Source organism: Loxodonta africana, chromosome 10 (assembly GCF_030014295.1).
Source record: "Loxodonta africana isolate mLoxAfr1 chromosome 10, mLoxAfr1.hap2, whole genome shotgun sequence".
Taxonomy (NCBI): domain Eukaryota; kingdom Metazoa; phylum Chordata; class Mammalia; order Proboscidea; family Elephantidae; genus Loxodonta; species Loxodonta africana.
In genome coordinates, this window is record NC_087351.1 from 75744660 (window position 1) to 75758975 (window position 14316).

At 41.7% G+C, this 14316-nt stretch overlaps 1 protein-coding gene across 1 annotated transcript in view; it reads left to right on the forward strand.

Annotated features, from left to right (window-relative positions):
* Positions 1–239: 239 nt before the first annotated feature.
* Positions 240–14316, forward strand: part of SYNE2 (spectrin repeat containing nuclear envelope protein 2) — a 378879-nt gene continuing 364802 nt past the window's right edge. The window contains exon 1 of the mRNA XM_064292573.1: positions 240–403. The gene's annotated coding sequence lies outside the window, so the exon portion shown is untranslated. The remainder of the gene's footprint in view (positions 404–14316) is intronic.

A 14316-nucleotide genomic window follows, 5' to 3' on the forward strand; every position in this document is an offset into this window, starting at 1 on the left:
GCCCACGGCAAGAAAAGGAGTCATCAGCCCACATTCCGAGTCAGCCTCTCTCTCACACCCACTCTCACGCTCCCAAACAGGGAAAGTTGGCCGCCCCTGCCGCCTCAGGCCCTGAGGGAGGGGCGTCCGGCCTCGGGCGCAGGCGGGCGCGCTCGGCACCGGCCTCCTTGCGGCGAGCGCGGGACTCGGCAGCTCGCGGCGGGCGGGGAAGGCGCGGGGCGTGGTTTGCAGCTCCCCGAGCGCCAAGGAGCCGAGCGCGCTCTGCTGCGCCCAGAGCCATCGGCTGGACCGAAAAAGCGAGCGGGAGAATCTGCAAGAGCCGCGATCCAGGGAGCAAGGCAAGCGGGGTGCCGACCTGGGCGGCCCCGGCCCGCGCCCTCACCCCTCGGCTGGGCCGGCAGCGGTGAGTGCGGCCGCGGGGCCCCAGCACCCCAGTGCGCCCCGGAGAGAGCGGGCTGTGAAGAGGAGGGAGGGAGAGGGAGGGAGGGGAATGGGCGGGGGCGAAGGAGAGAAAGGTCCCCGGGCCGGGGACAGTGGGCGGTGGGAGACGGGGACCGACAGACAGATGCCCGGGGCCGAGTGCGGCCACGGGAAAGTTTGCTCGGGTGGGGAGAGCGGGGTGCGTGGAGGGCGTCGCAAACTTGTCAGCGGGCGGGAGCTCCGGGGATTGGAGCGAGCGCCAGCGGGTGGCGTTTGTCTCTCGGGCTCCTTTGTGTCACCTTCGGGCCCCAGCCCGCCCGTCCGCCCGGCTTGGGAAGGGGCAGTGCGAGGTCTCGGCCTGGGTCCCCTGGCCGCCCCCGCGCTGGCCCAGTCCCCCGCGCTCGGTGTCGGCTGATTGTTTTCATTCGTCTCGTCACGCCTGGGCGGGAAAGATTTTGAACGCCGCGTGAGCCAGAACGCCGAGAGCCGCGGCGCGGAGATTGCTAAACCGTGGGCGGCGCGAGGCTCGCCTGGGGTACCGGAGAACCCGCGGGGCAGACGGACCGGGGCTCGAGAGGGCACGGGGACCCGCGGCCCGACCCTCGGGGACCAGCCGCGCGCCCGGCAGCAACCCGCCTCCGCGGACCGGGCCGCGCTGACGGCTCGGATTATAATTCCATTTTGATTGCTTGGGGTCTTTGTTGTCTGAAATTGCCTTTAGGGTCTGACGGTAGCACCTTTTCCTCCTTAGGTTGTTTTTCTCCTGTTGAAAAAGGGAGGGAGGGCTGCGTGTGGAATCAGTACAGCTCGAAAAAACATTAATCGCCTTGTTTGATGGAGGTTGAGAAGTCGTGTGTAACGTTTGCCTTTGTGGACGCCTGTTATTTCCTAAAGTTATTATTTTACCCTCCCCTAGTGGAAGGGAGAGTCGGAGCTGGATGCCAGCAAGCACGATTGTGTACAAGCACCAGCAAGTCGGAGCCAAACCGTAAAGGTTCTTTCCCAGCCGCTCAACACTTGTGCATCGTTTTTTTTTTTTTTTAAGTTTCCAGCAACTTTCATCTGCTTTTCTAAGCGTTTCCATAGCTCCCAAGGCCTCGTTGCAGATATTATGTGATTCTCCTAGGATGGGTTCAGTCACTTTTAGGAGTGGGAAATACAATTAAACGACGGAGCTGTACCTGGCCCACCCACCGCCCAAGTTCCTGCCATTGAGACATTGTAAACATCAGCAGAGTGTTTCACCTTTTAGGGAATGCAACTTTCGGTGTGTTTTTATAGTTAATACATGACTCCTTCTCTACTTTTCTTTCTGGGAAACTCTGTTGAGACTCCCCAGGGCTTTTCCTTAGATAATTACTGAGAGGCCTTAGCCCCGCCAGCATGCTTCCCCCTCCCGGCCCCCCAACACCCCCGGGAAGAAGTTAACAGGTGTAATCCTCCGTTAAGTTTTTTTCTTGGTGAAGACTCTGCAGATGTTACACCAAGAAGTAAAAACTGGAAATTTTTAGTTCTTTGGCCACATGTTTGAGTAAACAAGCCATATTTGAATTCAGCAAAAATCAGAAACCAGTTTGAGTCAGCTCAGTCTTGTATATTAATTAAGATTGTTCAAAAATTATGTGAATAAGTTTACCTCATTAGAAATTTTACAAGCATTTCAATGGATTAGTGCCAACTGTGTTCGCAGGATATTGCAGTATGTTTAGAGAGCTAAGTTACAGTGGGATTATTTTAGGATGTACCCTCGGTGGCATAGCCTGATAGTTTAATATAAAACTCAAAAACTGGATTTGCCACGGTTTAATAAGGGAAATGGTGAAAAGCAATCAATCAATTATTCATTATTCCTCATGTTTTAGAAGCAGATTTTCAGTAATTTCAAAAAACTGTTCGTTTACTCAGATAAGGTCCTACCATATGTCAGCCACTGTGCTGGACTCTGGGGAGCCAAACAATAATAGTTACCATTTATGAAATGCTTTTTTTTTTTTGTGCCAGTAAACGCCTTACATAACTTACTTTCTGCATTTAGTAAGTAGTTATTGAGTGCCTACAATGTATTGTGCTAGGTGCTGAAGTTAGAATGATGCACAAGATATCTTTGGTTCCTGTCCTTAGCTAGTGGGACAGACAAAAAAGAAAATAATATTACTAAATAATTGCAGGTTTTAAACCATAAATCAGATCACTCTGTTCAAAACTCTTCAATGGCTTCCTCATTGAGAATGAAAAGCAGAGACCTGACTGTGACCCCCAGAGCCTACCCCCGCAATCCTGTTCCCTTTCTGATCTATCTCCTGCTACCCTTCTCCCTTGTGTTGACTTGCTTTTTCCTCCTCTCCTACCGCCGTACTTGTGTGGTTCTCCTCCACTTCTTTACTCCATGTTGTATTCTCAGTGAGTCTTCACTGTTGTTATTGCCGCTGACTCATGGCGACCCCATGCACAATGGAAGAAAATGCTGCCCGGGACATCCTTAGGATTGGTTGCAGAGCAGACTGTTGATTTCATTGGCTGATTTTTGGAACTAGATCACCAGTTCTTTCTTCCTTAATCTGGAAGCCCCTGTGAAACCTGTCGAGCATCATAGCGTAAGCCTGCAGTGACAAAGTCGTGGCTGTGAATGAGCCCCACTGGCCGGGAATCAAACTGGGTCTCCCTCATGGAAGGCGAGAATCCTACCACTGAACCACCACTGCCTCCGTCTTCACTAACCTCCGGATTTAAAATCGCAACTACCCTAGCAACTCCCTTTTCCCCTTACGTATTTTTTCTCCATAGCGCTTAGGACCGTCCAACATACTATGTATCTTCCTCACTTGTTTGTTGTCTAGCTTCACTCACTAGATTGTATGCTCCATCAGAGTTGTTTTAGTCACCGTGCTATCCTCAATCTGGAACAGTCCCTGGTAGATAGTATGTCCTCAGTAAATATTTGTTTACTGAATGTTGTTGAATGGAAGGAAGGAAACAATAGGGTGGTGAGAGGTAGAATAACCAGGGGCCCCTGTGTTAATAGTAAGAAGAGATCTCTGTGGAGGTGACATTAAGCTGAGACTTGAAGATGAAAGGGAGCTAGCCATGTCAGTGGGTGGTGTGGGGAAAAGTCACTATAAGCAGTATCTACTCCCAAACCAGAAAACTTTTCCACGTAAATAGAAGAGGAAGAAAAGTTTGATTATTGAATAAACATTAAATCAGAACGTGGTGTGTCACAGGCAATCCACCAAAAAGATTGCAAAGACACAAACGCTCTTATCCTTTACGTAGCTGAGTGGATACAACTTTTTACATTCCTGTTTAAGATAAAATTGCTGAATTTCCAGTATCATTAAGGCAGGATACCTGATGCTAATCTCCTTCTAGGAAACTGGGAGTTAGGGGCATGATCTTCCTTGATGATTACAATTCCGAAGAGATGTCTCCTGGGTCCTTGAGGAAACATCCTTGATTTACATACTTTTCAGAAAGACAAAGAAAGGTTTTATTGTTATAGGTTATCTGAAGTGAATTCTGAAAGAACAGGGGAAGGAGGGGCGTTTTCTTTCTTATTTTCAACAGGAATAAATGAAATTTCTTATTTTCAATTTCCGTTTGTCCTTCAGGGGTAGGAGGTTGTGGGTAGGAAAGATGGAAGATCAGGCAGAGGTTGTAGTGTGTTCAAAGGCCTTCAGGCAGGAAGGATTTAGCTGTATGTGGATTTATGTGGAAATGAGAGTATTGTGGCTGAGGTCTGCCAACTAGAGGAGATGGAATTCTGAGGGCAGACTTGTCATCAGGTGTCCGATCATGCAGGGCTGTATAGTCCCAGGTTTAAGTAAATTCACATTGAATCCTCCTAATACTCTATATAGGAAACCCTGGTGGCATACTGTTTAAGTGCTATGGCTGCTAACCAAAAGGTTGGCAGTTCAAATCCTCCAGGCCCTCCTTGGAAACTCTATGGGGCAGTTCTACTCTGTCCTATAGGGTCGCTATAAGTCGGAATTGACTCGGTGGCAGTGGGTAATACTCTACATAGCCCTATTTTTATGGTTTAAAAACTAGACATCAGGGAGATTAAGTAACTTTCTGAGCTTATGCAATAGATGAGTGTCAGAACCTAGGATAAAGAAGCCAGGCTTTCAGACTCCGAAGCACTTATAATTTGACCAGTCTGCCAAGATCAAAAGGCATGGGCCCTCTTCTGTTATGGTTAGTCTAGTGGGAAGACAAGCCATTGCAATATGCACGTGACAGTGCAAGAGAGGATGTATTCCCGAGGGGACTGTGGGAGGAGGAATGCATCTCATTCCGCTTGGGAGTGGGACAGGCTAAATTGAAAAAAAAAAAAACAAAAAGCAAAAGAAGAGACCATTTTTCTTTTTTAAAAAAATTATTATGCAACATTTCAGGTTAACTACGTCTTAATTAAGAGATAGTGTTCATGTGTACTGCAGTAACCTATTCTCTTGGGTTCACTGTGTGTTTGCTTTTTTTTTTTTTAAAGACAAAGGACTTGCTTTCCCATATACCAATGACCTGCACGGTATACCTCCTTTCTTTCACCAAATAAAGGAGGGTGACTAGAATAATGTAATATCACTTATGGTTAAAGCCTGTATTTGCATGAAATTGCAGGTTATGTTCTTTTTTTGTTATTACCATAAACTGCCTACACTTTCTGGTTGTGTGTGATAATTTTCTAAATGGCTTTGTTGTTGTTGTTATTAGGTGCCATCTAGTGGGCTCTGACTCATAGCAGCCCTATAGGACAGAGTAGAAATGCCCCACAGGGTTCCCAAGGAGTGGCTGGTGGATTTGAACTGTTGAGCTTTTGGTTTGCAGCTGTAGCTCTTAACCACTGCACCACACAGGGCTTCACTGAGCATATGGCTTTATTGAGTATAATTAACACTGTAAACTGCACATATTTAAAGTGCAAAATTTGCTAAGTTTTTGACTTACGTATATAACAGGGAAACCATCTCTCCCTCTGGCCCTTTCCCATACCCAGCATCCTCCTTCCCTCAACCAGTGAGCAGCTTTCTGATCCTCTGGATTAGTTTGCCTTTTTAGAATTTCGTGTAAATGGAATCATACAGTATGTTCTCTTTTTCGTCTGTCTTTCACTAAGCTTACTTTGAGATTCCTCCACTCATTTGAGGGTGTCAGTAGTTCATCCTTTTTTTGTTGCTGAGTTGTATTCCATTTTATTGATATACCACAGTTTGTTTATCCATTCATGCATTGATAAACATTTGGGTTGTTTCCAGTTTTTGGCTATTAACAATAAAGCTGCTATGACCATTATGTACAAGTTTTTGAACAAACATATGCTTTCATTTCCCCTAGGAAATCCATAGGAGTGGAATGGCTGGATCATATGGTAGGAATATGCTTAGCTATTTAAGAAACTGTCAAATTTTTCCTGAGTGGTTATACCATTTTACATTCCCAAAGTAGCGTTTGAGGAATTCAGTTGCTCCACATCCTTGCTGACACTTGGTATGGTCAGACTTTTAATGTCCATTCTACTAGGTGTGTAGTGGTATTTCATTGTGGTTTTCATTTACGTTACCCTGGTAACTAATGATGTTGAACATATTTTCATATGCTTATTTGCCATCTATGTATCTTCTTTTTTGACATATCTGTTCAAAGTCCTTTGCCCATTTTTTATTGTATTAGCTGTTTCCTTATTATGTGTTTTGAGAGTTTTTGTTTATTTTGGATACAAGTCCTTTTTCACATACGTGATTTGCAAATATTTGCTTTCAGTCATCTTTTCATTCTCTTAACAGTATCTTTTGAACAGAAGTTTTAAATTTTGGTGAAGTCTAGTTTATCCATGTTATTCTTTTATGATGGTACTTTTCGTGTTGTGCTTAAATAATTTTTACTGAACTCAAGGTCACAAAGGTTTTTCTCCTATGTTTTCTTATAAGAGTTTTATAACTTTACATTTTACATTTAGGTCCATGATCTACTTTGAGTTAATTTCTGTTTTCAGTGATTAGTATGGATTCAGTTTCGTTTCTTTGCATATGGCTATCCAGTTGGAAACCCTGGTGGCGTAGTGGTTAAGTGCTATGGCTGCTAACCAAGAGGTTGGCAGTTCAAATCTGCCAGGTGCTCCTTGGAAACTCTATGGGGCAGTTCTACTCTGTCCTACAGGGTCACTGTGAGTCGGAATCAACGCGACGGCAGTGGATTTGGCTTGGTTTTTGGTATCCAGTTATCGCAGTACACATTTATGGAGGAGATGAACCTTTCTGCTTTGCACTTTGATTGAAAATCAGTTGTCCAGATATGTGAGTCTGTATCTGGACTCTTTTTTTTCTCTTCCTTTGATCTATTTGTTACCTTTACAGTGATACTACTCTGTCTTTGTTACTATAGCTTCATGATAAGTCTGGAAATGGGTAATCTTAGTCCTCTAGTTTTGTTCTTTTCCAGTTGTTTTGACAATCTTAGGTACTTTGAATTTCTGTATGAATTTTAGGATCAATTTGCCAACATCTGCAAAAAAAAAAAAGCCTGCTGAAACTTTGGTTGAGATTGTACTGAATTTGTAGATCAATTTGGGAGAGAATTGACATCTTAAAATTAATGAGTTTTCTGACCAGTGAGTACAGTATATCTTTAAGTCCTTAAAATTTTTCTCAGCAATGTTTTATAGTTTTTAGTTTACAGGTCTTTCATATTTTTTGTCATATTTATTCCTATTTGTTTCATATTTTTGATGCTACTATATATGGTATTTTAAAACAGCAATTTGTTTTTTATTGTTAATGCCTAGAAATAAACTTCATTTTTTTTTATATTAGCCTTTATCCTGCATCCTTGCTAAATACACCTATAAAATATTTTAGGAGCTATTATAAATGATATTGTTTTCCTGCTTTCCTTTTCATTGTTCTCTTTATTGATGTATAGGAATCTAACTGATTTTTGTATGTTTATCTTATATTGTGGTACTCTGCTGAATCTTCCTATTAGTTCCAGTAGTTTTCTCGTGGAGTCTTCTGGGTTTTCTATGTATAGTACCATATCATTCGCAAACAGGGACAGTTTTACTTCTTTGTACCAATTTGGGTGCTCTTTATTTCTTTTTCTTGCCTTATTGCTCTAGCTAGGACTTCCAGCACAATGTTTAATGTTGTTGTTAGGTGCCATCAAGTCAGTTCCACCTCATAGCGACCCTGTGTACAACAGAATGAAACACTGCCTGATTCCGTGCCATCCTCACAATCATTCTTACGCTTGTGCCCATTGTTGTAGCCACTGTGTCAGTCCATCTCATTGAGGGTGTTCCTCTTTTTCGCTGACCCTCTGTGTTACCAAGCATGATATCCTTCTCCAGGGACTGATCTGTCCTGATAACACGTCCAAAGTATGTGAGACGTAGTCTCGCCATCCTTCTAAGGAGCATTCTGGTTGTACTCCTTCCAAGACAGATTTGTTTGTTCTTTTGGCAGTCCATGATATATTCAGTATTCTTCGCCAACACCACAATTCAAAGGTGTCAGTTCTTCAGTCTTTCTTACTCATTCATCATCCAGCTTTCGCATGCATATGAGATGATTGAAAACACCATGGCTTGGGTCAGGCCCACCTTAGATTTCAAGGTGACATCTTTGCTTTTCATTACTTTAAGGAGGTCTCTTGCAGCAGATTTACCTGATGCAATGCGTCTTTTGGAAACCCTGGTGGTGTAGTGGTTAAATACTACGGCTGCTAACCAAAGGGTCAGCAGTTTGAATCCACCAGGCGCTCCTTGGAAACTCTATGGGGCAGTTCTACTCTGTCCTGTAGGGTCGTTATGAGTCAGAATCGACTTGACAGCGCTGGGTTTGGTTTTGGTTTTAACTGGGTTTGGTTTTGGTTTTAACGCGTCTTTTGATTTCTTGACAGCTGGGCGTTGATTGTGGATCCAAGTAAAATGAAATCCTTTACAACTTCAACCTTTTCTCCATTTATCGTGATGTTGCTCATTGGTCCAGTTGTGAGGATTTTTGTTTTCTTTATGTAGAGGTATAATCCATACTGAAGGCTGTAGTCTTTGATCCTATCAGTGAGTGCTTCGAGTCCTCTTCATTTTCAGCAAGCAAGATTGTGTCACCTGTGTAATGCAGGTTGTTAATGAGCCTTCCTCCAATCCTGATGCCCGCTTCTTCTTCATATAGTCCAGCTTCTTGGATTATTTGTTCAGCATCAAATTGAGTAAGTATGGTGAAAGGATGCAACCCTGATACACACCTTTCCTGACTTTAAACCAATCAGCATCCCCTTGTTCTGTTCAAACGACTGACTCTTGATCTATGTACAGGTTCCTCATGAGCATGATTAAGTGTTCTGGAATTCCCATTCTTTGCAATGTTATCCATAATTTGTTATGGTCCACGTAGTCAAATGCCTTTACATAGTCATTAAAACGCAGGTAAGCATCCTTCTGGTATTCTCTGCCTTCAACCAGGATCCATCTGACATCGGCAATGAATCCCTTGTTCTATATCCTCTTCCTCTTCTGAATCTGGCTTGATTTTCTGGCAGTTTCCTGTTGGTATACTGCTGCAGCTGCTTTTGAATGATCTTCAGCAAAATTTTACTTGTGTGTGATATTAATGAAATTGTATCATAATTTCTGCATTCAGTTGAATCACCTTTCTTTGGAATAGGCATAAATATGGATCTCTTCCAGTCGGTTCGCCGGGTTGCTGTCTCCCAAATTTCGTGTCACAGAGGTGTGAGCACTTCCAGTGCTACATCCTCTTGTTGAAATATCCCAATTGATATTCCTTCAATTCCTGGAGCCGTGTTTTTTGCCAGTGCCTTCAGAGGGACTTGGACTTTTTCCTTCGATACTATGTTAAATAGAAGTGGTGATAAATAGAAGTGATGATAAAGAGCTTCCTTGTCTTGTTTCTGTTCTCAGAGGAAATGTTTTCAGTCCCTCTCCGTAAAGAGTGATGTTGACTGTTGGTTTTGGATAGATGCCCTTTATTATGTTGAGGAATTTTTCTTCCATACCTATTTTATTGCGAATTTGTATCAGGAATGGGTGTTGGACTTTGTTTTGAATGCCATTTTCTGCTTTGATTGAGTTGATCATGAGATTCTTCTATTTTATTTATGTGGTGGATTGTCTTGAATGATTTTCTAATGTTGAACCATGCTTGCATACCTGGTGTGAATCCTACTTGGTCATGGTGTATTTTTTTTTTTCTTTATGATGCTGAATTCTATTGGCTAGAATTTTGTTGAGAATTTTTACATTTATTTTCATGGGAGACATTGGTCTGTGATTTTCTTTTTTTGTGGTGTCTTTTTTTTTTTTTTTTTGCCTAGTTTTGGTATCAGGGTTATGCGGGTTTCATAGAATGAATTCGGAATATTCCTTTCTCTTCTGTGTTCTGAAATAGCTTGAGTAGTACTGGTGGAAGCTTTTTCTGAATGTTTGGTAGAATTCTCCAGTGAAGTTATCTGGGCAGGGTTTTTTTGTTTTGGTTGGGAGTTTTTTTTTTTTTTAATTATCTTTTCAATCTCTTCTCTTGTTATGGGTCTGTTCAGATTTTCAGTTTGTTTGTGTTAGCTTGGGTAGGTAGTGTGTTTCTAGAAATTTGTCCATTTCCTCTAGATTTTCAAATTTGTTGGAGTATAGTTTTTCATAGTACTCCGTTATGATCCTTTTTATTTCAGCTGGTTCTGTTGCAGTGCCCCCCATTTCATTTCTTATTTGGGTTATTTGCATCTTCTCCTGTTTTTCGTTTGTCAGTTTGGCCTATGGTTTGTCAATTTCGTGTGTCTATTGCTATAAACTGACCTCTGAATACTACCTTTGCTGTGTCTCAAAAGTTTTGGTATGTGTTTTCATTCTAGGAATTTTTTTTATTCCATCTTTGATTTCTTCTATTGCCCAGTGGTTTTTAATGAGGGCGTTACTCAGTTTCCATGTATTTGATTTTTTTTCTTGGCTGTCCTGTTGTTAATTTCTACTTTGATGGTGTTGTGACCAGAGAAGATACTTTGCAGTATCTCAATGTTTTGGATTTTGTTGAGGGTTGCTCTGTGGCCTAAGATGTGGTCTATCCTGGAGAATGTTCTGTGTGCGTTGGAAAAGAATATGTACTTTGCAGTTGTTGGGTAGAGTGTTCTGTATCTGTCTATGAGGTCCAGTTGGCTGATTGTGACCTTTAGATTTTCTGTATCTTTGTTGAGTTTCTTTCCAGATGTTCTGTTCTTTACCGAGAGTGGTGTGTTGAAGTTTCCTACTATTATTGTGGAACTGTCAATTTCTCTTTTCCGTGCTGTTAAAGTTTGTTTCATGTATTTGGGAGTCCCGTCATTGGGTACATAGATATTTGTGTATGGTTATATCTTCATGATGGATTGTCCCTTTAATCATTATATAATGCCCTTCTTTGTCTTCTTCGGTGAATTTTGTTTTAAAGTCTATTTTATCAGAGATTAGTATCGCACACCTGCTCTTTTGTGATAGCTGTTTGCTTGATATGTTTTTTCCATCCTGTGATTTTTAATAAATTTATGTCTTTGTCTCTAAAGTACATCTCTTGCAGACAGCATATTGATGGGTCCTGGTTTTTTCATCCATTCTGTTACTCTCTGTCTCTTTATGGGTGCATTTAGGCTGTGTACATTCAGTGTAATTATTGATAGGTGTGAATTTATTGCTGTCATTTTGTAGTTTTTTTTTTTTTTGTGGTGCTGATGTTTTCTTTGTTCCTCTTGCTCTCCTGTGCTGAATTCCTTTTGTTTGTGGATTTTTTTTTTCATTTCTTTCTTTTTTGTAGATTTTGTGTTTACTGAGACTTTATTATTATTTTTTTTTCTTTATTTTGACGAGTAGGTTTGTTAACTTTCTTTGTGGTTATCTTGTAATTTACCCTTCTCTTTCTAATTTTAAACCAGCCCTTTTATTGTTTGGTATCACCTTGACTTCCTCTCCATTTGGAAGTTCTATACCTACACTGTTTATTCCCTCCTGCATTGTCCTGACATTGTTGTCATTTTCAGATTAACCTCTCTGGTTCCTTGTTGCAAAACTTTTAGTCTTGTTTTATCCTTGAGAGCTCATTACCTCTGTTAGTATCTGGCTGATGAGATTTTGCGTCCTAGATTCAGGCTGTTGTTTGATATTATTGATTCTCTAACCGAGGGACTCGCTTTAATAATTCTTGTAGGTTTGGTTTTTACATATTAATTTCTGTTTATCTGGAAATGTCCTAATTTCACCATCATATTTGAGTGGGCTTTGCAGGATATATTATTCTTGGCTGGCAATTTTTTTCTTTCAAGGTTTTATATATGTCATCCCATTACCTTCTTGCCTGCATGGTTTCTGGCAAGTAATCAGAGCTTGGTCTTATTGTTCCCCTCTGAATGTGACTTTTCATTTTACTCGAGCTGCTCTTGGGATTCTTTCTTTGTCTCGGTTTTAGTGGGTGTGTTTATGATATGCCTTAATGATTTTCTTCTGGGGTCTATCCTATATGGGGTTTGTTGAACTTCTTGGTCAGCTTTTCACCTTTCATGATCTTCTACTGGAAGGTCATCTGGTGTTTAATTTTGAATGCTCATCTGCACCATTGTGTCCTATTTTTTATATGTTTTCATATTGTCTGCTGTCTTTGGGACACTTAGTAATTATTTTCTTCATTCATTGATTATAGATTTGTTTGTTTCGTCCTGCTTTTTTTTTTTTTTTACTTTGGTTATGTCTGAGCAAGCAGACTGGGTGTTCTTTGTTGCTTGCTCGACTGTGGGCATGATACTTCTCACCTCCTGTCCAATGGGCAGGGCCAGTTGCTCAGCTTTGGTGCAGCAGGGTAGGTCCTGTAATGAGGGGGCTGGGATGGGTCATTTGTGGCATGTCCTGGGGCTGACAGTGTGGGGCTGGGGGGCAGTGCAGGGCAGGTTCCGGTAGACCGTACCTGTGTCGCTCAGGGGTGCAATGCTTAGTGCACGGTGCAGATTGGCAGGAGGGAGGGTGGAGAATGTGGTGTATGGAGTTAAATGGGTGTGGAAAAGAAGAGAAAGAGGAGAGAGAAACAGAAACCAAACAAACAAAAAAAGCAGACAAAAATGAGAAAAAATAGACAAAATCATAGAAAAGACAGACAAAACAATGGAAGAATTCAGGAAAGTAATACAGGAAAAAAATGTCAAAATAAACTCACAACTAGAAGTCATACAAAAACAGTGATTAGAAATCCAAAAGATAAACAACAAGATTTTAGAAATGGACAGTGTCGTAGAAGGTTTGAGGGAACAGGTTTGAAACAAGAGAAGACAGAATCAGCAAAACTGAAGACAAATCCTTGGATATCACTTTGTCTGAGGAAAAATCAGAGAAAAGAATGAAGAAAAATGAAGTGGCTCCCCAGTGGAGTGGTGCTGCACAGCCTGTCAGGAAGGAGCAGAGATGTCACATGTCTCCAGGTATTCGGGAGAAAGGAAAAGAAGGCAGGTAGAGAGAGATGAGAAACAAAAACAAAAAGAAAAAAAAAATGCCCCTGGGAGCCCACTGGTGTGGTGGCATGGGCCAGGGGAGAGCTCCCCAGCCGAGCAGCTCTGCACAGCCTGTCCAGAAGGAGCAGCAGTGGTACATGGAGCCAGGTGTTCAAGAGAAAGGAAAGGAAGGACATGAGAGAGAGAAGAAGCCAAAAAAAAGCAAGAACAGCAACAAAAAATGGAAGTGGAGGAGCCAGCTGGTGTGGGCAGGGCTAATCCAAGTGGCAGGGAGCCGGCATCTCCCCAGCTGAGCCTCCATGGTCCACCAGAAAGTGGCAGAGGCAAAGCAGGGGGAAGAAGGTTGGCAGGTGGGAAAGCGTGTATCACTGGTTACCAGATGCTCTGTTTCCTGCTGGAATCTCCGTGAAGCTGCCTTCCAGTACTCCCTGTCTGCCGTTCTTGGTGGCTGAGGGGTTCAAGATGGTGATTCCATGCCATGTTAGCTGATTGGGGACCTCCACTCCGTAGCTCTCCCTGCTCCTTCTTCTCTGTCAATTTCTTACGCAATCCGGTGCTTGGTTTAGTTCTTTATCCTTTCATTTGCTTAGGGTTCCAGGACTGACATTTGTGTCTGTTTTACTTAGTTTTTTGGGTCTTTACTGTGGAGGGAAGGCGTAGTGCTTCTGTCTATAGCACCATGTTAGCTCCGCCCTAATGAAATATTATAGTTCAATTTTTTTTTGTAGATTCTGTAGGATTTTCCAAATAAAAGATTATATGCCATTTGTGAATAAAGGCAGTTTTACTTTTTTCTTTCCAATCTTGATGCTTTATTTTATTTTCACTGTCTTATGCTGGCTGCAAAACACCAGTGCAATGTCGAACAGAAGTGTTGATAGCAGCTATCTTTGTCTTGCTCCTAATCTTAGAGGGAAGGCATTTAGTTTTTCATCATTAATTATGTAGTTAGCTGTGCTGTTTTTGTTTTTTAATCAATGTCCTTTATGAGATTAAGGACATTCCCTTCTATTTCTAATTTACTGAGTTTTTTTTTTTCAATCAGAAATGAATGTTGGATTTTATCAAATACTTTTTCTGTATCTATTGAGATGATCATATATTGTTCTTTCTTTTTTACTTTGTTAATATGGTAGATTGCATTGATTGATTTTTAGATAACAAACCAACCTTGCATTCCTGGCAATAAACTCCATTAGATCATGATGTATTATCCCTTTTAATATATTATTGGGTTTGATTTCCTAAAATTTTGTTTAGGTTTTTTTTATATTTGCATTCATGGGAGGTATTAACCTCTAGTTTTCGTTCCCTGTAATGTCTTTGTCTGATTTTGATGTCAGGATAGTGCTGATCTCATATTTCAAATTTCTGGATGAGTTTTGTTTATAGTCGATTGTATTTGTTCCTTAAATATTTGGT